Here is a 26728-nt window from a genome sequence, read left to right as displayed (position 1 = left end):
GTGTCCTCAGTCTTACTGATTCTCGTTTCTGCTTCTGTGATGCGCCCGGTCGCCTTCTCCAACTAGTTACGGATCGACGTCACATTGGTGATTATGCCGTCAAATTTATCATTGAGTGCAGCAAAACCTTGTTGCATTGAGTTGAAAACTCCCTGCAAGTCGATGGGTGGCTAAGCTGCCTGCGTGGGAGGGGAGGCCATTTGGTCCGTAGGGACGTTGAGTCTCTCTCCTTATTTGCTGGCTTCGTGAACCTGTCTATTGTTCCCCCTTTCTTGGCAGCTGCGCCTTTGGCATGATACTGTGTTCAGCAGTGTGGATTTGCTCTTAGGCGCTGTGGGTCAATGTCTCAGATCACCCAGTTTGTTCGCAAATGCGCAGTCCTTTAATATTGTAGAGGGGCTGGATCGGGGTGTAGTTGTAATGTTATAGCTTGCTAACGTATGCTGAGTAGATACTCTACTTGTTTGTCTTACGGGTTATCGAGGGCCTGGCGCTTGCCCCTGCAGGCTCGCGATCAATCCAGCATAGCCTATAGTGGTAACCTCTATGGCACTGGTATTTGTGACCTGCTCCTGAGAATGTAACTAAATGTTTTCTTTGTTTTATTTGTTTTAATATTTATAATGCGCACCAGACCCGAGGGTATCAGGGCCCAATAGGCATCAAGTACGTTTTCAGCTTTGGTTACATTGCTGTGAATCACAAATGCAGACAGATAATACAGGATAAGTACAACAATGAATCACATGTAAAATATGGTGTAATCATATACAAAACATACAGAATGGAGGATAACATGGGAGAGAGGGGAGGTGAGGTGCGGAGGTGTGTGGTAGCATGTTAGCTGTCATTTTCCTTGATCAGGTGAATGAGGTTGGACCTGAAGTGTAGGTATGATTGATCTTCCCTTAGGGCAGGGGGAAGGGAGTTCAATTGTTGGGCAGCTTTGACCTGAAAGCTGCTTCCTCAGGTTTTGGTGCATTTGAATCTGGGTACAGTTAGGAGATTGGCGTTAGCAGTTCTAGTGGGGCGGGTGGAAGACTGTCTTGTGAATCTGGCTGTGTGGTATTGATGGGCAGTGTTGTGGAGACATTTGTGTGTCAGCAAGGCTACTTTTAGTGTGATTTTGTCTATTGTAGTAAGCCAGTTATTAGCTCTTCTGATGTCGGAGATGTGGGCTCTTATGGGGATGCTCAAAGCTGCTCGGAGAGCATTATTTTGTAAAATATGGATTTTGTTGGTGATGTATTTGTTGCTCCCCAAGTATAGGGCGTTGCAAGAGTCCAGCTTTGATATAATAAGGGCTCTTGCTAGAGTCGTGCAGCTGTTGGTGGATAAGAAGGGCTTAGCTGCTCTGATTAGCTTACAGGTAGAAGCAGTGGATGAAGCCATGGAGTATACCTGTTTGTTAAAGGGTGGCGACTAGGTAGAAGCCAAGGGTTTTGACTTCCATGGCTACTTTAATATTATTGCCATCTATTATAAAGTTGGTGTAGTTGTGGCCAAGTTTGTTGATATTGGTTGGGGTGCCAAGGATTAGGAGTTCCGTCTTGTCATCATTTAGGCATAGACCATGAGAGGCCATCCATGCCTGGATGATGAGGTGCACCCTATTCACCAAGGCCAAACCCTTGTTGTAATCTCCAGTCAACGGGATGAGGATCTGGCTATCATCGGCATAGTTTGTGTAGGTGATACCGAGACCATCAAGATCATCAAAAAGGGGCTTCGTTTTTATATGTTGTACAGGGTCGGGAATACGCAGGATTCCTGGGGAACTCTGCAGGTGATGGGTATAGGGTCAGCGGACTCAGATGATGGGAAGACGCACATTGTCCTGTTATTTAGGAATGATTGTATCTAGCCAATTGCGTCTTGTGAGAAGTGGGCGGCTGAATCCAGGTGGTTTCAGAGGATTTTGTGGTCTACTAAGTCGAACGCTGCAGAGAAGTCGAGTAGGAGTAGTAGAGCTGCTTTGCCATTGTCTCTGAGTGAGTCCATTTGTGCCTTTAGGTCAATCAACGCAGTTTCAGGCCCGTGTTGGGGTCTGAAGCCGGACTGACGGACTCCTAGAAGGTGGTTGGATTGTAGGTATTGTTGTATTTGAAGGTAGGCTACCTTGTCAAGAATTTTGAGAAGGAAGGGTATTGTGGTAAGGGGTCTGTAATTGGTGGGTATAGAGGGGTCCAGTGTTTGATTTTTAAGTAGTGGGAGAACCCACAACTCTTTGGAGGTTGCTGGGAATAATACCAGAGGAGGAGGAGGCGTTGATGAGCTTAGAGATAAATGATGAGAGGTCTCTGGCTGCACCCTTTATGATTTGGGCTGGACAAGGTTCGCCTTGGCAGTTTGAGGGTAAGTAGGACTCTTTCAACCTCTATGGTGGTTACTTTGGAGAAGCTAAAGCAGGGAGGAGGTTGTTTGGATGGTAATGGAATGGGTTTGGTAACCTCAGGGGTGGACAGGTGAAGGTATTGCCCTGCGCTGTGTCACAGTAATTGCCAGCCAGATCACAGTTGTGGAGCAGGCGCTTGTTTCCCATGCCAGGCGCCCAGGTATGTCTCAGGGTGGTTCTTTGTTGGCAGATGCTGGGTATCCAGTGGCCCAGCTGTCACTGGCTCTTGTGAAGGCTCTGATCAGTAGGCTGCACCTCGTCCGGTTATGCAGCCGTACTTAGTTGTGGGCTGTTGTATTTTTTGCAACCGTGTGGTAGAACTGGGCCATGTCTAGCGCGCTAGTGGCGTCACGTTTTCCTCACTGTTTATAGTAGGGGATCAGGCCCTTGACCCCATCCCCGATGCCTTTTCCAGAGTGTACACAGTTGTCGAGTGCCAGTCCGCTCTGTGGGGGCAGTGTAATGAACCTAGGATTGGTGTCCCTTGTAAACGGTGCGTGCAGTATGCAGTTTTGCCACGGGATCGGTATATCCCACTTCCTCGGGTGGTTCGCTGACACAGTATATGGCTTATTGCACTTATTTAGTTCCCTTTAAGCTTGCAATGAACGTGAGCGCGTGTCAACATGTATTTCGATTTATGCCTCGTCAGATGGCTCATGTGGCCTGGCGTTTCGTGTATGTTGATGAGAGCGTTACGGCTTCTCCCCTATACTCAGGCCGCGTATTGACAAGGCCAGGCCGCGGCACGCAGCAGTGCGCCTCGCTCTGTCCGGCCACAGTGCTTGTGTGGCCTGTTGCTTGGGTAATCGCGTTGCTCACCCGTTGTGACAGGGTTCCCCACCTCCTGTGGCCTATCCACAGCGTGGGACTCACCGCCTGGGCAGTCCTGTTTCCTATGGACAGTCCCAGGTCACGCTCAGCGTCCCTGCTGGGGTTTTTCTGGGTTGCGTGTGTCGCACTTCTGCATCTGTACCCTCGTCGCAGGCTGCAGCGCTGTTGGGGTATCCACAGCTGTCCCTTACCCAAGTCCGACGTGGGAAGATCGAGTGTCTGCGCCCCGCTGGTTAGCATACGGCCTCGTTAAGGGGTCACTCCCTGGTTCCCTTCTGTCCGTGCTTCAGGTGTGTCTTCTCTGCGTCACAGGCGGGGGCAGAAGCCCCACCTCTGGCGATCAGAGGGCCGGGATGTCGATGGTACCTTCGGGCTTCTCTTGGGTCCCAGCCGGGCTTGTGTACGCAGGTTCCCGGGCAACAGGCAATTCCACAGCGCTTTCAGTGACGTGTGCCCGGCGTGGCTCTTGAGTCGCGAGCATCCTCGGAGGAGGCAGCGCGGGCAGAGATGTAGGAATGGCTCAAACTGCGGTTTTATCTCCCTGTTTCAGCTGATATTTGACCCGCATGTTGCCAGGACCCTCCTACAGCATCACATGAATTTTTACCAGGAACCAGGATATATTGAGCGAGTTGTGTGCTTCGGCCCGCTCACGCTGAGTGCTGCATTCCGCTCTCAGTGCAACAGCGCCCCCTCTAGGCACCATGTTTTAGTCAAAAGCATTACAATGTCGTACATTTTTGACACAAAAGCATCCATCGGGTTTGGGGTGTATTTTTGCAGAGCCGCAGTGGCTATGTTGCCGATGGGCACAGAAGACGTCGCCGGAGCTGGGTGCCCAAAGGCTGGACCTGTAGGCGCTGAAAGACCTCGGCTTCTTTTTGGACCAGCCCCGAGTCCTTGGGCATGGAGGAGTAGTCCCCTGAGGGTAACCTGGCAGACACAACAGAAACCCTGGAGCGGCGGCTCTTTTTCTTGGAAGAGGAAGACAAATGTCGGTGCACAGAGTCACTCGGAGAGTGGGACCTCTTTGAATCTTCCTTCTCCTTTTCCTGGCGCGGAGCCGACCATTCTTTGTAGCACTGATCTGCCCATGTGACCTCGACTGAGATCGCAGAGCCTCACCCTTCGCAGTGTGGACGAAGGTGAATATCTTCGCCCCCTTTGCCGGAGCACTTTCGGGTGCATGCACTGGCACGACCTCCAGTCCTGGGTGTCTTGGTGCTCGCCAAAGCAGTATAAAACGATCCAGTGCAGATCTGAGACCTACATCTTTCGGCCGCAATCTGCACACAGCTTGAATCCCATAGGCATGGTGTCAGAGAAAAATGTTCGACAAGCGTGTTCCAGATTAGTGAACAGAGTGCGCCAAAAAAGGGAACTGAGGTCACCGGGTGGGACCCCATTTATATACTGGCCCGACATTATAACCGGCTCAGGGCGTGAACAGGCATCTGGCGGATCCGATGCGGAGCTGCGCTGCGCCCCATGGTAGCAGAAAGGTTTCCGGACAACAGCTGCAGTGGGATAGGAATATCATAGATGTGGAATCCGTGTAAGGAAAGAAACCATTAGAAGCTGCCGGACCTCCTCTAACAGGAGAGGGTATGGAGGAAAGGAGGGGCTGTTGAGAGGGTGCTCTAGAGGGCATAAAGGAGAGACAATAGCCCTGAGACACATCCTGCAAAACCCATCTGAAGTGGTACAAAACCATTCCTCACTGAACAGGGAGATCCTCCCTGCCACTGTGGTACTATCATGGGGTTGCAGCGGGCATTGTCAAAGCAACAATGCCCCCTCTCTGAGCTCACCAACCTCTTCACAGGCGGGACGGATAGCATGGCTGCTGTTTGCCAGAAGGCACCTGACCTGTGATCCGGTGGGCATCAGGGGAGAAGGGTGGAAACATTGTAGATGAGGGCTTTTGAACAGCTAATCCTACGGATTTCGCTATGGTTTAATATTAAAACCTTTGAAAGGAGTTATCAGCCTTGGCTTCAAAGAGATTTTGCCCACCAAATGGCATAACCAGGCGCTTCGCCTGAACATCTGAAGTGAACCCAGAGGTCCTCATCCAGGAGTGCCTTGTGAGGACTGCAACCATGGCACAGCACACATAACACAGTTGACGGAGTAAAGGCATGACTGAAGGATCTGACGCACCGCCTGTCTGCCATCCTGAAACAGGGCATTGAAGCCCTGTCATGTCTCCCACCAGGAGATTTTAATCCGCATCCGGCATCAGAGAAGCAACAAAAATATGGCAAAGTCACAAGGCACTTTACTTTCGCTCAAGGTAAGAATGCCTGATGCAAATACGTTTTGCCACACCCCCAGTTTCACCCATTCCTTTCACACTGGTTTGCAGGGTGCATGAGTAGAATGCATGACATTCAAGCTGATCAGTACAACATTAAGTAATTAAGCAGCTGCATTAGTAGGTCTATAGCACTGATTTCCTGCAGGCTGGGCACCTCAAGAATGCTTTGCAAACTGGACTAAGAGGTTGTATGACGAGCCAGTATTTTAGGCCTTTGTGGAATCTTCGCCCGAGAGCCAGTTTTATACTGTAAAAGTAACACCTTCAACTAGTGATCAGGTTTAGGTTCCTCATGGAGCACCTCTAAAGAAAAGCAGGAATTTGCAAACTGAGCACTGGGTTTAGATCATACAAGGAATGCATAGGGGTGTGTGAACGGTGTGATGGCAGCTTTTGTTGTCTTTGGACTTCCCAAACCAGCAGCCCCTTTGACTAGAGCTACATGAACGCACCTAACCTGACTTCCCAAACCCACGGCCACTGATATCATTCCGAAATATGGGCCTGCTTTCTCTGCATGTCTGTCAAGACACCCACAAGACACTAAGACTGCACACTTCAAAGACCCAGGATGCTATCAAAATGGAACAGAGAACCTCTGGCCCACCCTACTCATAAAAACAATTTACAACACTTATCTTTCCATAACTGGATGTTACAACGGACCAACGGTGAATACAAGAACATAGGAAACCATTTCCTTTTTGTAGAGTATGTGTTTGATAGTTGAAAAGATGTTTTTAGCTGACAATGTATTGTACTCTCCATTTTACTATTTCATGTGCCTTCTTACTATGATGAAATCATTTCTCTGTACTCTCTAGGTCAGCTCTACAGATAAGCGGTGTATCAACCATTTTTACTCCCTAAAAATAGGCAAATACTCCCCCCAAAAAATAGGGAGTAAAAATACTTGCTACAAAAATGAGAAACAAACATCAGAGCATGTCCCCCTGCTTTTATCCACACAACTCCATGGATATGTTTGGACCAGTAGTAAACAAAGTGCCAAAGAAACAAGGTCTACTGTTATTACTGCCGGATCTGAAGAGGTGCACATTTACCTTTTAATGTGCATGGATAACTTGGTGCAAAGAAATATTGCTTACAAAACATTTCTACATATTTGTACTTGCTTATTAAAACTACTCCCACTGGGAATGGGACTTACTTTTTTACTCCCTAAAAATCCAACTTCAAAATCTTATCTGGAGCGGTGCTCTAAGTTATAAAATATGTGTAAAAGGTATGTATTTTGTTTTAATATTTGTAAGTGTCCTTTTGTGATGAAACTGTAAAAAGTTAATGATTGAATTAAAGCACTTTAAATAATAAAAAATAATGTATAAAAAAGAAAACTATTTGATCCAATGCCTGGGTGAAGTCAAGAGTGAGCTGGATACCATCTTTGGAGAGAAGCTTCAATGTATGAGTGGCAATACTGCCAACTCCATTGCGGAAATTACACAAGATATTGACTGCCTTTGGCAAACAACTGAGACTACATAAAAAGGCCTACAGATACAGATGAGCTCCCTGAAATCATGAAAATATTTAAAGAAACTGTGGACCTAGCCATGATAGTACTATCTGGTGCGAAGATATGCTGAACCCAAGCAGATGCGAGAGCCTGAGTGATCATGGGAAACAAAGGGCCAGGTTTGAAGGCATTCTTTCACATAAGTGATTGCCTCACTACACTCCCAGGGCATCACCATTGAAGATATCCACAGAGTTGGTTCACAGAGGATTAAATGGCTCAGAGGACCGAGACATGTTCTACTGAAATTGCATTCCTTCATGACCAAGGAACAAATCTTCAAAATAGCCAGAGATCAACATATGATTTTTCTATCAGGGTAACGTGATGAAATCTAGTGAGATCCTCACTAAACACCAGTTATGGGCCTCCTCCCATGTGGCCAGGGGAAGGCAGCCGCTACCCGATACTGACCCTGGGGTTAGTATTATGTGGGAGGATCACTTGGGAGGAGACTCATCAGGGGAAAGTGGTGACCTCTACAACTCATGATTCCCCTATTCTCCTTGAAGTTTTAATGGCATATTGTAAAATACAACAAACCGAAACAACTATGGACTTCGATATCCATAATGCATATGGTACTGGGTTGATTAAACAGAATGTGATGTCTAGTTGTTGTAGACCAACACACCTGAGCGGGACATTTCAATCCAAGAACAGGCTACAGGTGAGGATGGAAGGAGCAGTAGAGGCAGAGTCCTGACAATGCCACAGAAGCCAGAACCTAAACAGAAGCTGACGTGAGCAGAGAAGGCAGATGAGACTGCAGAGTGTATGCAGCAGAAAGCAGTGTTGTTGATGGCAATGGGAGAAGAGGCCCAGCCATATAGGAAACGTGTTCCTAGCCCAACGTGAGCTGCAATGGTGAGCTATAGGACATAAAGCTTCCTGGGAGCTGGCAGAACTCTGGAGAAGAGGCGGACAGACCGCTGAAGGTTATACAGACACCAGGGGCAGAGCAGTTTGAATGCAGAAACTGCCTTGCAGCAGCAGAAAGTGAAACAGACACCAAAGCAGACCAGCGAGTTGGCCTAATGCTAAAGGTGACCATGCAGTGCTCCAAACAGAACACTTTACAGAAATGAATGATTTTGAATACCAAACTCATAAATTGTAAGGGCATCAAGGGTTGCAAGCCCCCTCATCTGGGATAGCATTTTGGGGAAATCTGTAACCCGCATTGCCCACAGCCAAGAGGCTGTAATGAAGCAGTACAGCCAAGAGGCTGTAATGAAGCAGTACAAAGACCACAAGTGCGCAAGTGCCCTCCTTTGGGATACCAACTTGGGGAAATCTGTAACCCACATTACCAAGAGTCAAGAGACTATAAAAAGAGGCAGTCTTTGTTCAACCCTCCTCAACTGGGATACTGGTGTGAAGAACTTTGAAGAACCTTGGAACAAATATTGGCACTAAGAGAAATTGTTGTTTTAGGAGTTTTCTTCCTGGCAGGCGAGTAAACCAAGAAGGGGTCAATAGTTGTTAGTCCTGGCAGGTAAGTATACCAAGAAAGAAGAAGATATTTTGAAGCAGTATGGTTGTGGCAAAAAGGTGTTGTGGAAATAATTTGTAAACCATATGTTCATTCTGATAACCTGTTACATCAGCAAAGGTGGTTGCTGAGCTATCCTGACAAAAGTATTTCATTTGAAGAGCAAGTGTGATATGTTAATAATTGCTTTGCATTTTGAAGTAAACAAGTACCTTGGTTTATGAACTTATGTTTTATGAGAAAGATATTTGCCTTACCAAGAAGTATTTATGGAGAAGACTTTTCCAAGTGGAAGGTTGAAAGACGTGTCATTCCAAGAAGGATATTGTGGAGAACAAGAATTGCTTGATTGAGTTTTGAACAAGTGTTTAGGGAAAAGACTTTTACTTTGCCAAGTGGAAGGTAGCATTGGAAGGAAATTATCTTTTGTGTTAAACTGAATAGAATTTTGTTGAATCAGAACTTTTCCCAGGGTACTCCTGCATTGACCTACGGGATGGGAACCCAACTGGTCACAAAGAATACTTGCAAGAACCTATTAGCTTGATTTTTTATATTGTTGTGTTGAATTGAAGACAGACAAATATTCCTTGTGTTTTTTGTTGTATGTATTAGTGTGAGGGTCAGAGACTTTTGGACACTAGGTCATCTTTCTTTAGTTTAGTTTGCTGGGTAGGGACATCCTCATTAGGATAGGGAAAAATAGGTGTTTATCTCAGGTTATTATGCCTCACAAGAGGGTGAGGGTAGGGGGTCCAAGCAGGGTGTCCAGAGAGTGGGAGGGAAAGAGGGAGCAGAGGTCCCTATAAGAAGGATCTCTGTCTTACTAGCATTAAGGCAGAGATAATTGGCAGGCAGAGCACCACGCCTGAATAGTAGTCGGGTATGTGACAGGAAGGAGAGGAGGTAGAGGATGGAAGCTTAGAGGAGAGCTGTGTCTCATCAGCATACCATTGAAAATAAGGAGAGAAGGTGGAGATCAAGTGGGCCAGAGGGGCTAGGTAGATGTTGAAGAGCCATGCCATGGCAGTAGCATAGAGGCCTGGGGTACGCCACAACTAGAGGGTGAGGTGGAGGAGAGGAAATGTCCCATTTGCACTTGGGAGGGTCGGTTTGAGAGGAAGGTCGTCAACCACACCAGTGCCTGGGTCCGTGATGCCTAGGGTTATCAAGGAGATGGACGATTTACGAGGATGGTGTTGTTGACTGCGTCAAAGGCAGAAGAAAGATCGAGGAGGATCAAAACAGTGGGAGAGTTTGAGTCCAGGTTTGAGAGCAGGCCTTCACGGGTGTTCAGGAGAGCAGTTGCCATTCCTCCGGATGTTCTGAAACCAGACTGTTGGTCATGGAGGCAGCCAGCCGCTTCAGTGTGGAGGGTCGGTTGGGGATAACCAGTTTCTCCATGAGTTTGCCCAAGAAAGGGGTGGTCCAGATAGGGCGACAGTTAGCTGGGCAAGAAGGGTCAACAGATGGCTTTTTTTTAGAAGAGTCTGCAAAAGAGAGTGCTTGAGGGGTTATGGAAAGTAGCCAGTGGCAAAGGAATGGTTACAGAGGTCAGCCAGGGCTGGGGCAAGAGAGGTGATGTTGTCCTTGATGGTTCTGGAAGAACAGGGGGAAACTTGTTTAGAGGAGACTTTCACAGAGAAGGCTATTCTAGAGAACTCATCTGGTGTAATGGGAGAGAAGTAGGAGAGTATGGGGGGGACAGGGGAGGCGAGAGAAGAGGGGGTGGGGAGTGGAGTAGATGACAGTGAGGACAGGATGTCCTGAGTTTTGGAGAAGTGGGAGGCCGGTGCAGTGCAGATGGCCTGGGAGGGCGGAGGAGACTGCTGTAGGATTGGCAAGTTCCTTGCAGATTTTGAAAAGTTCAGCAGTGTTGTAGGTGGCCCCAGTGATGTGGGCTTGGATATGAACCCTCTTCTTGGAGCAGATGGCTAGACGATATTGGTCTTGGAGCAGGCGGCAGGCCAGTTTGTCAGAGGATGTGCTTGAGGCCTACCACTTCCGTTCATCGGCTTAGCACTTGCGTTTCAAAGCTGCCAAGTCAGAGTCATACAAAGAGTTACATTTGGCGGCAGGCTCCATGTGGATCCTCATGACAGGGGCAAGGATGTCAAGTGTGTCAGAGATGGAGATTAGCCAGTGCAGATTCAGAGGAGCGGATAGTAGCAGAGATGAAAGTGGCAGCAAATGCAGCGACTGACACGCGCTTCATTGGTCAAATGATTGAGAAGGAGACTGGCAGTGCGTGTAGAGGCATTGTCTGAGAGCCATGGAGCTCAAGATGGGAGGAGAGAAGAGAGTGGTCAGTCCAGGAGAGAGGAGTAGTTAGAGGGTTGGAGAGAGGGATATCAGATGAGAGCATCCAAGGTGTGTCTGGCAGAGTAGGCTGGACCAGAGGGAAGAATTGTGAGGGACAGAGAGTTGCAGAGGTCGAGAAAGAGTACAGTGGCCAAATTCGGGCATTCGAGATGAATGTTAAAATTCCCAAGCAAGAGAAGTTTTGGGGAGGAGGCCAGGAGCAGAAGAGGTGAGGTCCGTCCATTCCAAGTGGAAAAGGGCGGTAGTTCCAGGGGGCCTGTAGATTGTGGCGAGAGTGAGTGAGAGGGTACGAGAGACAGATAGCCTGCAGACGTGGCATTCAAAGGAGGAGTAAGATTGAGTGGGAATGATGGTGGCTGGAACTCACTCAAGGTAAAGCAGTGCCACTCTACCCCAAGACCGCGTGGGCCTAGGATTGGATAGGATCTTGTAGCCCTTGGAGAGAAGGGTGTCAAAAGCAGTGACATAGCTGGCCTTGGACAACGTCTCAGCGAGAGCAAGGACGTCAAGGTCTTCAAGGAGGAAACAGAGATGGGGTACCACCACTGGATTGGGGGGGGAGTGAGGGAAGAGAGTGGGGCAACAGGGGGGGCAGGGGAGCTGAAAAGAGACGGTAGACACTGTCAGGGAGGAGAAGGTTGGGCTGAGAGCGCTGGACCATGATAGTGTCATTACGATAGACATTCATGATGTACCTTGATGATGAGAAGTGTGCCAAGAGCACTTCCCATCTGGTGCCACCCTTAATGGGTGAGGCAGAAAAAGGGGAGAGAACAGAGACCATATGGGGAATCCATAGGTCAGGAGAAGGAACAACAAAGAATGTCATTGGGTCTCATTACGACCCTGCCGGTCCAGAAAGAACAGTGGCGGTAAAACCACTGCCACTGTTGTTTCCAGACCGGCTGATTCAGAGTCCTGCAGGCGGCAGGTGTGGGATTACTGGCACCGGCAGGTAAGCGTCCTGACCTGCACTGTGAGAATCAAACAATACTAATAGTGCCCCAGCACCACGGGCACCCGCAGCACAAACTCCACTCACTAGATATCTATGTACCCCCTACAGGGTCCCCGATTAGGAGCCCTGATGAATGCGGATTTACCACTGTACATCACCGCCGAAACGTGAAGAACACAGGGAACACCTGAACATTTGTACCCCTGTTTTTTGACTCTTGTGTTTAATCAAAATCTTGCCACGTCGGCAGAGATCAGATATCTTGTATCTAATGACCCTGCAGCATTCATTGCTTTCTTTGAGAATAACTCTTCTATATTGAATAACTCTGCTACATTAGGGATAACTAAAGTACCCAAGTTGGGATCAAAGATGCCATGGATTTATTGAACTTTTTACATGCATTTGAATCCCTCCCCAAGAATACTAATTTGTTAGTGATTTAACTACGAAGCATTGCCTCTTTGTTTTGTTATATGCATTTTCTTTAACAATTCTTTTGTAATTCTATTGATCACTGTAATTGTATTTAACCATATGTACTATGTGAAATTTTCTTTTTTGTTATACCAAGTGTTGAAAATACATGATTGCACTTTTTCACAATTCCTTTGTTGATTCACAGTTCTTTCTGTGCTTAGAGATATGTTCTAGAAGCACCCTGTACAACTATTAAGTGGGTGGTGACCTGCCCTTAGCAGCTGATTCATCCACAGGATTTCTACAACCAAGAAACCTATTTTCTTTGCAAATACATTAGTGGATAGTTTTAGTGAGTAATATACCTGTCCACCCTAAATTTCTGCGGTTTTAAACAGAACAAGTAAAGGTACACTCTTTGTTTAGGGGAGGTGTCACTCCTGCCAGGTCTGACCTGGCAGGATTAACACCACCCGCCTGCAGGCGGACATGGAAACACCGGCTCAGTCAGACGGAACCGGTGTTTCCATGGTCCTCATCCCCATGGGACTCCATGGGAATGGGGATTTACAGAATTCCGCCTCTGGAATTACCGGGTCACCAGGATTGTAATGCCCCGGTGATTCCGGCAATCACGGAGGCGGAATGGTATTTCGGGTCCAGCGGAAGCCTGACGGTTTTTCCGGTACGGCTACCACCGGACTCGTAATGAGGCCCATTGACCGTCTGTCTGGATGTAGCATTGACGTAAGTGTCTTCTATGGGCAAACCTGGGTTGGAGACCAAGAGAGCCTTCTTGAATGTCTTCCTCCCGGACTTCGAAAGAGAGGGATGATAGGTGATCGAAAGGAATTTGAGTAGATGGGAGAGATGGAGAGCACCATGCACCATGGGGATGAGAGCGGGGGGATCAGAGGGTGTGCAATAGAGGGAGAGGGACAGAACTGTACAGTGCACGATAGAACTCACCAGGCGGTCAAGTAGACAAAACAGAGCAGAAAGTTGCACTATGAACAGGAGCCCAGAGAGGGTAGCAGTGTTAGAGATGCAAGGACTCATGCATACATGAGGGCTGACAGAGCCCAGAAATTCAGAACAGAGTGCTGAGATTTAAACATAATTAACAGAAATCTAGCTGGGGGGTAGGGCGAGTACAACATTGGTGCAGCAAGAGTTACCAAGATATATGCAGAAGTTAAAGCAAATCGCGGTAAGGTTAGCAAAGAGCAGAAGCACTAGATTCAGTATTCAACAGGTATACAGAAGGCAGCATTAGGCGAAGCCAACATCAGGTATCAGCACAGCTAGACTAAACTTTCTGCCACCTGGTAAAAAAAGGTAACTTTTAAATGCAGCAACAGATACAAGCACAGCTAGATTCAACTTTCTGCCATCTGGTTAAAAAGACACACTTTTAAATGCAGCAACAGCTAGATTCAACTTTCTGTCATTTGGCTAAAAAGGCATACTTTTAAATGCAGCAACAGCTAGATACAACTTTCTGAGGACAAACCTGCTTGGTTGTTGCAATACCATGCATTTGCTTATGACAGCACCCTGAGTGTTAACTTTAGTCTGCAGCCATTTGTTTTTGCTTTTGTATTGGGCTTTGTTTCTTTCACAATTATGCTTGCAATCTAAGGATTTCATGTTGATTAAATGGTTTCAGGTGCCTTTTTCGGGGAGGTGGGGTGAACTGACCCTTGAGTTTAGATAAGTGGCAGGTGATGATGTTGATCTTGTTAATAATAATAATAATAATAATAATTTAGCATTTATATAGCACTACAAACCCTCAGGTATCTGAGTGCTGCTTATTATTTCCCACGGCGTGTGGTGCTCATTTATCGACCTCGGAAGGATGAAAGGCTGTGTTTGGACCTGCCGGGATTCAAACCTGCGTCAGCAGGCTCAGCACAGATGTCAAAGCGAGCGCTCTACTCGCTGTGCTATCGGACCGTCAAGTAGCATTGGTTTGCTGCTTGGAGCCAGACGCAGTGAAGTGGGTCAGGATGGTAAGGCAGCTATAAACCATTACTACATGTTGGTAAGATAGCTCCACATGATCATCAGAGTCCTTACAGCAGCAGTGACAACTGAGTTTCATAAGGAAGGATGACAAATAGTGATGTTTGGAGCCACTGGGAAAGTGAGACCTCTTCCTGTGCTGCTGCTTCTTCTTCTTGTTCTTTGCCAGAGGGGCCTCTTCCCCCTGAACATCTCCAAGGAAGGATCCAATGTCACTGACCTTGACAGCATTCTTTTACCTCCATGCTGGGCTAAGTTGCATGCTCACGCAGGGCCTTAAGATCCATGGATGGGTAGGATCTGCATTCCTCTGTGTTGTGATCATCCCCAGGGCAATAAAGACATACTTTGAGGATCTGTCACCAGCATTTACCTCCTGCAAACCGAGCAAGTCCTCAAGCAAAGACACTTGGAGTATGAGGCATGAAAATAAAGTAGCTACAGCTAGTGGTGTTCCAAATGGCATACTTTCACATCAGATGCAGAGCATGAAACAGCGCTGGGCTGAGCCAACGCAGAGCCACACCGCACCCCCTAAGTGGCTTGAAAAGGGTCAGAGGACATGTGGCACTGTAGAAGAGAAATGTATGATAAGGAATCTGTGGGAGAAAGGAATTCATTAGAATTCAATTTTGAGTACAGATACTTATTTTTTTTACTAAGAAACTGTTGCAGAGGCTGAATGAATCATGATGACCCACGTTTGCAGTAATAAAACAGTCTTCCTCAGGGGTAAGAAGAAGAAAATGTCTAGAAAGTCAGTCACCCGTTCACATCTCCCACAGGACACTGATTCCAGCTGCCTTGCTTGCCCGCAATGCCAAAGCATTTTACAATGTCAAATGGATATTTTTGATGATATATTTGAAATAACATGGCCTCAGTGCAGTATTCATAAATTATACAATGGCAAATGACATAGTCCATATGGTTTTTTATAAAAAAAAAGACTATTTTGTTGGTTTATTTTTAGACAACTAAGAGTATGGCTAACATTGCGTGATGGCATACGAAGAAATGGAAACATATGCAAAAGATTGAGTGCCCTGTAGACAGCACCAAAAGGAAATGCAATTGAAATTGTTTTTGTGTGCATTTTCTTCAAATTGCTTTTGGTCCTAGAAACACATATTGTTAGTCTAGGCACATTTTCTTGCCCTCATAAGACAAGGGCGCATTATTAGAAACTACAGTGGTAGAGATATTAATTACCTTTCCACACAAACAGAGGAGCCTGCATTGTATGCTTTTCCACAATATGAGTTGTACGTATATATGTAGATGTCATTGTTAGTATGAATTTTGATTATGCTGTTGATTTTATAGAAATGCATTTTTGTTTGTGATTGTTTGATAAAATTAAAATATGTATATTTTTTTATAATACATGGTCAGTTGCCCACGTCATTGATGGTCAAGGGGTCAAACATGATTAGGTCTGCAGGCATCTAGGAATCTCGCCATAACAGAAGGAAAAGGAAGCTGTTTTGTGGGCTATTGTCTATGTTGTGTTAAGTTGTCCTCACCCACACAGCCCCTAAAAAGAGGACTTATAAGCTCTAGATAGCTGATGAACAGTTAAACCGAGGTACAAGACAGGGGTGCCCCCTCTCCCAGTTTCTTTTGGCATAATGGTAGAACCATAAGCAGCCAGTATATGATCGAATAATAAGATCTGGAGAAATGTCACCAGTGATATTTTGGTGATCCTGGAAGACACAACATTCCTTGGGCCCCCTCCTAGCATAATTGAGGGATTTTCAATCTTTAAGATTATACAGAGAAATCAATTCTAACGTTTGACTCTTCCCAGGAGAAACAGTAGTTCAAATGCAGAACCAACTTCCAAAATGCCTGGCTGGCAAAAGCCTTACATATTTGGGAGTGCATCTCCTTAGAACTTGTGCACTCATTTTTGATCAAAATATTCTAAGGTAATTGGGGCCATGATGGCCACAGTATACCAGCTGGTACCCCAAAAAGGGTCCTTGGCAACCTCTAAAAACACCTCCTCAGATTTGTGTGGAACTGTAAGATTTCAGGGATCTCCTGACACATCTTGGCCTCCCCAAAGACAGAGGCAGGCAGAGTTGGCCAGACTTACTTTTTAAAAAAAAAAAAATTTTAATTTGATTTAGATGAAAATTCAACTTTACAAATACGATAAAAACTCATTAACAATATACAAAACATTTAGTCATAAATTACATTCGCAATCTTTAAAATTTCAGTAAGTGTTATCATTTCTCTACATTATTGCGTGATACTAAATGTGCAAACATTTTATAAAATAAAAAAAAGCTGACAAACATATAATGCAATTTAACAAATAATATAGGCAACATTTTGCATTATGTGTGCTACCAGAATTAGCTACTTTATTTTCGCTTTATGAGAATTAAGAGGTTTCTGCTCATATGGGAAGGCAGCATCAAGAATGTGAATCGTTGCAATTCTGACAGATAATTTAACAGACCCAAAAATTTCAGCCCATACTTCATCGTTAGAACGATCACAGTACTTTAGGGTCACACATTTAGCAAGTTTAAAACGATGAGAAGCAAATGCTTTACATTTCATAATAATGTGACACAAGGTTTCTGTGATAGATGTATCATTACAGAAGCAACAATAGCTTAATTCTTTTTGACAAGACCTTGTTTTACCAGAATTTCATTAACCGGCCACAAGTTAAGACGTAATCTTAATATTTTCAATCTTTAATTTGGGGATGGACATTTGATAAGATAATCAGCCATTGTGCGTAGTTGTTTATGACCAAAAAGATTCCCATTGAAATCTTTGAGCTTAAGGCATTTTTCTTGAGTCATTGACCAATCCAGTTGATAAAGTTTGGTCTTGGCACGATTGGGATTTGTGATCAATAGATTAATTGAAATATTTGCATCTGCAAGGGCATTTATAATGTGTCTTCTCCATTTCAAGGGAAATAAATGAGGCGAGGCTAACAAATAATCGTCCAGAATTGCTAAACTATCTTGCCTAGATACTCCCAGAATGCATTTTCTAAGTAATGTACACATTTTCCAGGTCACTTGTGCCTGGATCGATCAGAGACCAAGTTCATATCTTAATAGCATGCTGGGAGTGCTTTTTGGAAGATTTAATAAAGTTTTCCAAAATTTAGCTTCTAGCTGATTCCAAAATAGATCAGGTCTAGGTAACACAGATTCCATCCCATATGTGATAACTGGGATTACTTTTTGCTGGTAGGAAGACATTATGGGTACACACGTAAATTTGCAAAATTTAGCGTGAACAATTTTTGCCTGAGAGGTCAACATTGTTAGTTTGGTACGTGTTGTTGATTCAAGTGGTTTGTCAGAAGTGAAATTGTTAAAATAATTCATCCCCAAATATTTGTATTCAGAGACCACTTGTAGTTTATGGCTGCATATTACCATTGGGACTTATTTTTCAAAGTTGATTTAGGTGTACCCAAGATGATAATTTGTGTTTTATTTTGATTCACGGTTAGATTGTTTCTTGAGACATACCGATCAAGTACATCAAGCAGAGTTTGTAGCCCAGATGGAGTTTGGGAAATCAAAACAAGATCGTCCGCATAAAGGAGCCATGCTATAACTTGCTGCCCTATCTTTGGGGAGTCAGAATGAGCTGAGGCAAATTCGTCAGCTATGTCCAATAAAAATAGGTTGAACAATGTCGAAGCCAGTATGCAACCTTGCTTCAAACCTCTTGCAGTTGGAATTATTTTTGATAGAAGGCCTTCCATGTTCAACTTAATTTGTACAGAAGTGTTTGAATGTAAGAGGCTCACAATTTTTACCAATGATTTGGGACAATCATATTTCAACAATTTCCTCATGAGCAAAACTCTATCTACTGAATCAAAGGCCATACGAAAGTTAACAAAAGCAACGTAAAGTGGTTGCTTCCGTGTGGCATAAGACAACTTGACGGCATTAAGAAGAGTGAGATTTATTGCTGTCCCTAATCCTGAAACAAAACCAGTTTGAAATGGGTCTCTTCGATGGTTTAAGAGTGACCAGGAGTTCAAGTCACGCAGGACTAGTCTGCAGAAATTTTTCCGGGAACATCTAAGAGGGCAATCGGACGATAACTCATGGGATTTTGTCTATTTCCTTTTTTATGGATGGGAACAATGATTGAGTGTGTCCACGATTTCAGGATTTCTTGATAACGAATAATTAACAGAAAAATTATATGAAAAATAGAAACCCAGAGGCATTCTTTTTAGTACAGCATTTGAGAGTCCATCGGTACCTTGGGCTCGGGACATGCTAGTTTTATTGATGAAGTATCGAATGTCATCCTCATCAAATTCAAGGTCAAATTCGGTCACTGGCATGTCCAGGGTCTCGGGCGCGGCTGGGGCAGCATATATGGACGAAAAATGGAGCATCCAATCATTCCCCGATACACCATTTATTTGAGAGGTGAGTTGTGGTGCTTCGGTGGCAGAATTAAGCAATTGCCAAATTTGAGACGTATTCTTACCTTGGATATGATTTAACAGAGTCACCATCTTTTTGATATTTACTGAGCTTATGTTCCTGCATCCAATTTTTACAAGCAGTCTTAATGGTTCTCAAAGCTGTAACTTTTGCTGCTGGTAATAGATGTTGAGCTTGTCTCTTCTGTTTTCTGAACAGTGCTTTCCTAAGGCAGACGCATTGTCAGACACTTGGGTTATGTTCAAATAAGGCTTCTGCTTGGTAGCATAAAATTGCATTAGATGATAAGGTGCCAGGCTATTTGCGTTGGCCAATTCAGAACCTCCTTCATACATTTTTAGGTGGTCACAATGCGCTAATGATTGGTTGGACCATTTCAGCCGATTTAAAGAATTGTTAGTATTGACCGAGCCCATGAATGTCTCTCTTACTGGGGATGGAGCGGGAGAGAGCATGAGCTTAAAAGTCAATGGCCGATGATCACTGTGATCAGATGTTTCGACTACAAAATCTGTGGTGTGTTCAAAAAGACTTCTAGAAACAAAAATGTAATCAATAATAGCTGACTGCTTTTGACTAAACCAGGTCGCAAGAGGGGGAGAATCAGCCACACTCGTACTATTTAGCATGACCAGATTCCATGCTTTAGCAAATTTGTTCCATAGCTCCACCCATTCTTGTTTTTTTACTAAGTCCCCATGCAGAAGATGTAAATTCAAATCCCCGGCAACAATGATGTATGTGATACCATGTACCAACATTACATTCTCCAAAACAGTTGTTAAATTTTTAAAGAACAATGCAGTTGTAATACCCAGAGAGTTCCAATATATATTAACACAGGCAATCTTAAAAGATTTGATATTGATATAAGAGCATTGAATGAACGGATTAATCGCAGGCAGTGAAAAAAGATGTATATTAGCTAGTGTGTTTGTGGCGGTGAATAAACCAGACATTGGCCTTCCTTTGGTGGCTCATAAGGCCGGTTCTAATTGTATGTCATAGTTATTCCAAGTTGGAGGAATGGAGAGCCAAGTCTCCTGCAGAAATATGAGGTCATAACCACACAGGATACTCTTAGGATTATTAATAAGATGGCTAAAACCTTGTGCATTCCAACTAATTACAGATAAACACATCTGCTCTTTGACCTTCTCTAGTTATACTCATGTAATATGGGTATATGCTTTCTGACCAGACACATTCTCTCCAGCATTATATGTCGGTGCATAACATTGAGATTTTTGGGAGGACTTGAGACATGATTTTAGTGGGCATTTTGCGTCAAAGTTAAGTGAGATCACAAAACCCAAGTTAAACAAAATCTCCCGTGCTGCCCAAATGATATTATGTATGATCAAAGAACGGGCCCAAACAAGGACTGTACTAAGGTTATCCTTATTTACAAATTCAATTTGATCGAGATCATCAGACTCAATTTCTCTGAGTGTGGAAATGTCAGAGAAAAGTCTGAGAATACTCTGTCGATTCATGATATATTGGTGATCCTGACGACATGTCAGTTACAAGGAATGTCTGGTTTCAGATTTAGAAATGATCTTTCTTTAGGTTAATTTCGACTGTCTTGAAGGCAGTAGACTAAGAGGTGCAGATGCACGGCTATACGTGACCTGTGGATTGGTAATAATCCTGTCAGAATTTTGTTTAAGTGACAAGACATTATTTGGTTTCAAATTTAGCAACCACAAGCGAGCAATGGAGTCTTTAATTTCTTCAAGATCAAATTACCATTGTTTACAGGATCCTGCAGGGACGTCATTTCACCAAAATGCCAGGGTTAGCGGAAGTGACATCACACGACCCTTAACCCCTGATGACATCACAGGAAGTGATGACATTTGACCCACCCCAAAGTGATATCGCGGGAAGCTATGGAACACGACCTTTCACCCATTGACAAAACTGGGAATGGCATCACATAGCATTGTACACTACGAAAAATATGGTTACGATATCAGTATAATGTGATGTACATTTCATACAAGAATGGATAGCCATATGTATCATTAAGATCAGTGTGTATAGGCTCATATTACCAAATTACTGTGATTGCAAGCAGAAGTCCATGACCAAATGATAATGATGTGTTATTATATAGCACTTACACTTAAGCGCTTTATATAGAAAAAATATGCACCCAATTTCACCCAACCTGTGTTGGTACTCATTTATCAACCTCAGAAGGATGAAAGGCTGAGTTGAAGCATTTAAGAACAGACTAAATCAGTGACTCACCCCCTGAAGTGTGCCTGAAATAAACCTTTAATGAGTCTAGCAATTATTGTATAGAATTCCAGATAGACACATTATTTTGTATTCTTATTCTTTCTTATTTACGGCGAGTGCTGAAAGTGTTAGACTTGTGGCACTCCTGTTCTTTTTCTTTTTTTTTTTTTAAGGGGCCTGAAAAAGAAAGCCAGCCACGCCAGAAGTAAAGAGCCACATGGTGCTGGCCACAGCCCAGGAGGCTGCATTTAAAAAAAAAAAAAAAAAACTTTTTATTCTTTTTTTTTTACCAGAGGTCGCAATGGAGACCTCAGAGGTTGCAGTTGCGACCTCTGGCGACCCCTAAATGACGTCCCTGGGATCCTGTGCTAAGCCTTGAGCAGCCGGATGCTCAGATTCATCAAAGGATACTCGTTTAGGAATGACGTTCTTACTTTCTGTAAGAGTCATCACTGGCAAGGGTGCAGGTGTAATAGCACATTTAGCTGGACCGTTTGCTATAATGGGAAAGTTGGGAGGAACACATTTTCGACATTCAAGATAAAGGTCAATTTCTTGTCTTAAAGCTTGCCTTGACACTACAGTGTCGTCAGAAACTTCACTGTTTTTATTTGATAAGACATGTGGATGATTCTGTGTGATGGTTAAGGCTATGCCCATATGATTGAGTTGTTTCGAGGGTTGGTGACCTTCAGCTAATTTAATCAATTAATCTAATGGAGGATGATCTATGATCACTCTCGGAGAGTGACAAAAATCAAGATGTTTATTCTTTTTCAAGTTGGCCAGGGCAACATATTTTTTTGTTATATTCCTCGAGGCCACTTGAGATCTACTGTTGGCACGTGTTAAATTGTTGATGAATTGTTTCGTTGACAATGAGACCACCAGCTTCGAAGCTTTAACATTGTTTGATTTTTTGTGAGCTGGCAGCTTCTTTAGCTTTGGCTTCAAAGCCGCCGCTTGATTTGCAGCTCTCAAGTCAAAGGCAGAATATGTTGATTTAGGAGTTTGGTCAGTGCGTAAGATTTTATCTGCAGGAGTCAATTGAGATTTAACATGTAATGAGGCATTTATATTCATCGCTACACATTTTTCAGTTATAATTCCTGCAACAAATGGAACAGGTTTTTTTATTTTAGATGAATGTGTAGCTGGTGATACTTGCTGATTCCACAATTTGACAATCTACTTCCTTGACTGTTTGGGTAGAGGCATCGATACATACCGTAATCTTTTTGACATTATCAAACTGTTTCTCGGCCAGAGACTGGACTATTTCTTTTTGCAGATCAAAAGTGTTGTTGAGTTTTTCATTAAACTCACCTTGCAAACGATCAACAACAGTAGTCAATTTCAATTGGTCAAATTTGAGTAAATCAAAATTGTCTGTAAGACTTTTTAGTGTGCCATCAATAGACTCAAATAATTTAGCAAGGAACATGAGCGCAATGTTCATAACCTCAAGAGTTATGAGTGAGGTTTTAGGGGTATTGGAAGTTTTTGGAGGAATCTGTGGAACAACATTGGTCCTGCGAGGGGTCAGAGCAATAAATGATACGTCTAAAACTGATATGTTGCAGCTAGAACGCCGAAACATATCAGGTGATTGTGACAAGTTAGAGCCCTCTGCACTAGCCGAGAAACAGGAATTAGTCGAGTTCAAATCAATTACAGCCTCTATAGAGGTTTTAGATGAAACTGGAATCACTGGGCACAGAGCTCCAGATATGGCATTTCTCAAAACCATGCTATCTGACATGGAAGTGGATATTTTAGACATTTTGGAATGTTCTTCCATCTGAGAAATATCAACCGAAACATGCGGAGCAAGATCACATTGCCGCACACCAGAATAAAGAGCTGCAGCGACATTTGTCGTAGTTGCTAAAGGCGCATTTGTAATAGGCATATCTGCCGAGTCAGCATAACCCACTGTTCCAAAACCATATTTACGAATGTCAGCATTATTTCACAGTGACCATTTTCTTCTTATTCAGCGCTTTAGGTTTAGAGCGAGAGGTTTGCTGAATCGATGTCGAGCACGTGTTATTGGCTGCCACATCTGTTGGACAATCTTCATGGAGAGACTGAGATTCAGACATAATGCGTTGCCTTATATTATCAGGCATGGCTGTTGTGAGTCGATGGAGTCTGTTAAGTCTCGCAGCCATATTCTCAAATAAGCACTCTAAGCAGCCGCGTTATACAATGATGCAGATCACAATAGTGCTATTTCAAAGTGCAAGGAAAACAAAGACAAATAATTAGGAATTAAGCGGTGTCCCGCGGAGCCCCAGACTCCGCAGCGAAGCGGCAAAGCGGGATTCCACGGCATCCGCTCGGGTGCGCGCGCCTCCTTCCTTTTAAGCACCCGCCTCCAACAGTAAAGCCACAAAGCCTTGTGGTAGTTGAAGTCCCAAACTTGTGAAACTTGTAAAAGTTGCAGCGGTCTCCAACAGAAAGAACAGAGTCGCGGCAAAGCGGGACTCCACGGGACTCCCAGACTTACTTTAGTAATAGCAGATGGCAGATCCCAGATGTATACAAATGCATACAAAAAGCAGGTTTGACACAGCAAAGTTCTCAGCATCGCACAGAGCCGAGATGTCCTAGGAGGGTGTCTAGGTCCTGGGTAGAGTACTTCCTCACCTCCCTGTCCCCGGGGCCTGATCCTGTCACCTAAGGCCCTATTACTTTCCTCTTCAATGAGCCGACACTCCCCTTTCCCCCGGAGGCCTGCCTCTAAGGTTATGGTCTGTTTCTGGAGCTAGCTGACAGCTAACGATCTTGCTGATTTACCACAGCCCTTTCTTGCTTTCTGCTCTACTTGCCATGACAGTGGCAAGCATTGGGTGTGCCTCTTCAGTTCTGGGTAAAAGCCTTGACAATATGGCTTGGATATTTTGCATAAATGTACACTGCTGTTCTTCCTAAACGGACCAGACACCATAGTTCCTGCCTTAAAGGGCCCGGAGACCCCTTTTAATTTCTTAGGGAAGGTTATTTCACTCGGTCACTGCATATGTGGCTGACAATGAAACGATGCCATGTCGGCACAACCCGGAGCTGTCGGTGGAAACTGGGGATGCTCCCGACACTGCTGCACAATACGTAGATGGTGGTGGGGAAAAACCCAAAGTCACCCCCACACACACACTTTAACAGGCTAGACAGATACTTTGCCACAATGCCCATGTGCCCCATCCCCTCATCTGACCTTCCAGTGAGTCTGCCTGTGTGTATGATTCTGTGCCAATGTGTGATTGGCTGCTGTTTAATAGAGTCCCCTCAACATGTTCTTTTGGCTATTGTGTTAATTCTGAAGACTGAGTCAATACAAGGCTGTTCCACCATGTCTGATCCTTTGCACATGATAGCAAGATGTCAGCGCTGGTTGAGCACGGCAGCATGGCTCCAACAGTAGCCCCTCTGTGGACTATCTTCCCTTTACTATGCCGGTAAACAATATTCTTTCTCAGGTTGCAAAGTGTTTTCGTATCATTGAGCAGGTCTTAAAGGGCAGGTGGATTTTGGCGTTCCTTAGCAACATATCTAGGAATGTGTTGTACATTCTTACAAAGAGTTAAATGTTAATGTAGTGCCAATGTGAAACTCCTGCCCCGTAAACTTAGGATCCTTCCGCATACCACCCCCAAGCCCTGCATCACGCAGCAGTTGGGGACACCCCATTGCCACCCGCAACACTCAACCCGAGGGTCAGGCAGGGGATATCATAAAAGCTATTCCTTGCCTCCACCTAGGCACTTGTATAGGGATCCTGATTAATCTGATCAGCCAATAATTCCCAGACCGATTCTGCTCTAGCCACTTTCCCAGCTTTTTCCATGATCGGCACATCTCTGTTTGTAATTCTTTAGTTCAGGTGTTTGCTCCTTCCCTGTTACGTTATCCTGGTGCCAGACCTCATTGACCCCCATTCATGGCCAACTGTCTGAATTCCCCTCTGATGGTGACCAACTGTTTAAAGACCAAGGCTGCCATTTTGAAGTCTTGTGGAAGTGATGTTGTTGTGTGGCTCTGTGAAGTGATGCTTTTCATTCAGTGCTGTGTCCACACTGACTTTGCAAACTTGCACGGTTTGGGAAAAGGTTTGTTAAAGCCTGGCACAAGAGCTGGCTGGACAAAATGGGGAGGGTTACTTCCCTGGCAAATATTCAGATTCTAGCTGATGTCCTTTTATTCGGTGCCATGCCTGGTAACAGAGAACAGCTGTGGAGTACAACCTACGGTTGGTGAGGGAGATGGGAGTCCAAAATCGTGCAGCTTTACTTTTTCTAAATTGTGCAGTGATCTCTAGATACTAGGTTAAGCATGATTCTTGAACAGAGCAGTCACACCTTAGTGAGAGCTTGATGTGCCTAGCAGCAGGTCACTTTCTCCTGCCCCCTATACTGGGCATAGATTAGAGATGGTGCAGTACTACACTAGTCTTCAAGAGAAATGGGAGGTTGGGCAGTGGGGAAGGATGGCTCTGGGGGATCACCTCTTTGCCACCTCCAAGCAGCACATCAGGTGTGTGTGCATTCTGACCCCAACAGTCCCCCTTACTACTGCAGGCAATCTCTTCAATGTGACTTGACAGACAGGGATGTCTAAAAAGTTAATTGTGGTTTGTGACCTAAAATGTTTTCAGCACCCAGCGTTGACAGATATGCCATAGAAAACAATCAACCATACAGAAAACAGTGAAGAAGTTAAAGGTTACAATTTGCAGTTGGTTGGTATATGGAAGACCCATCCTGTAGAGGGAGGAAGAATTCCTTTCCCTATGGCATTTTATTTTAAACATGATGCTTATTCTGCTTGGAAAGAGATTTTCCTTGCTATCTAGACATCGCAACTCATGTCCATGTCAACCTTCAGACTGTACTTCATGACTCAAGCATATAAAACTATGCACAGAGCTAAGACAAAACACGCAAGGAATACTTTTTGAAGTGATTTAATGTTCAATGAGAATTAAAAGTATGGCGCGTTATTGTAAGCAAAGCAGCAAATAGTGAATCTGATCTGAAGGAAATCAAATTGATAGCGGATAGTTATTGTCAAACTAGGATTACCAAGAGAATGAGACTGCGGCAAACACGTCATTTTTATTTTGTATTATTTATAATAAAAGTAGGGTAAAGCAAGCATTTCAGAGTCACATAAAATAAGGGAGACAAACAGCATGAAGAGTCAGTCCTGCACACATACTGGTGTAGAGAAGTAGGTGGGGGTGAAGCATGGTCACATGATACCATGGGCTGTTTCAGTCACCCTACTACGTTCCACACTGTCCCCGATATCTGTAAGGAAAAGGGAGGTCCAAATCTTTTGCATTATTACACTCTTTCGGAGGCATCACCTAGAGGGCCGCTTAAAAGAAGAAGAAATGAAAATCTTATGGAGCTCAGCACTGACGGTTGATCTGCTCAAAGATATTGCATATAGGGGAACTGAGGCACACCCATTACCCAACAGCCATTAAGCAGACACTACCTCTCCATCTCCTGAGGGACTGGGCCCCAACAATTGGTGGCCACACTGATATTCGCTCTCCTCCAATGTTCTGGTTACATACGCACTGGCTCATCGGGCAATCACCACAGTTAAATGGCCTAAGAATCAAGTGCAATTCTACAACAATCACCTTACAGACAAGTATGTTGCAGTGTCTGCAAGCACTAGTAAGATGCCAGA

The 26728-nt window shown here is 44.5% G+C and overlaps 1 protein-coding gene across 2 annotated transcripts in view; it reads right to left on the bottom strand.

Annotated features, from left to right (window-relative positions):
• ELP2 (elongator acetyltransferase complex subunit 2) overlaps nt 1–26728 on the bottom strand; it is a 1316635-nt gene that overhangs the window by 234813 nt on the left and 1055094 nt on the right. The gene's annotated exons all lie outside the window — the stretch shown is intronic.

Source organism: Ambystoma mexicanum, chromosome 5q, assembly GCF_040938575.1.
Source record: "Ambystoma mexicanum isolate Mex_15411 chromosome 5q, UKY_AmexF1_1, whole genome shotgun sequence".
Classification (NCBI taxonomy): Eukaryota; Metazoa; Chordata; class Amphibia; order Caudata; family Ambystomatidae; genus Ambystoma; species Ambystoma mexicanum.
Note: the sequence above shows the minus strand (reverse complement) of the source record. Positions and strands in the feature narration are given on the sequence as shown.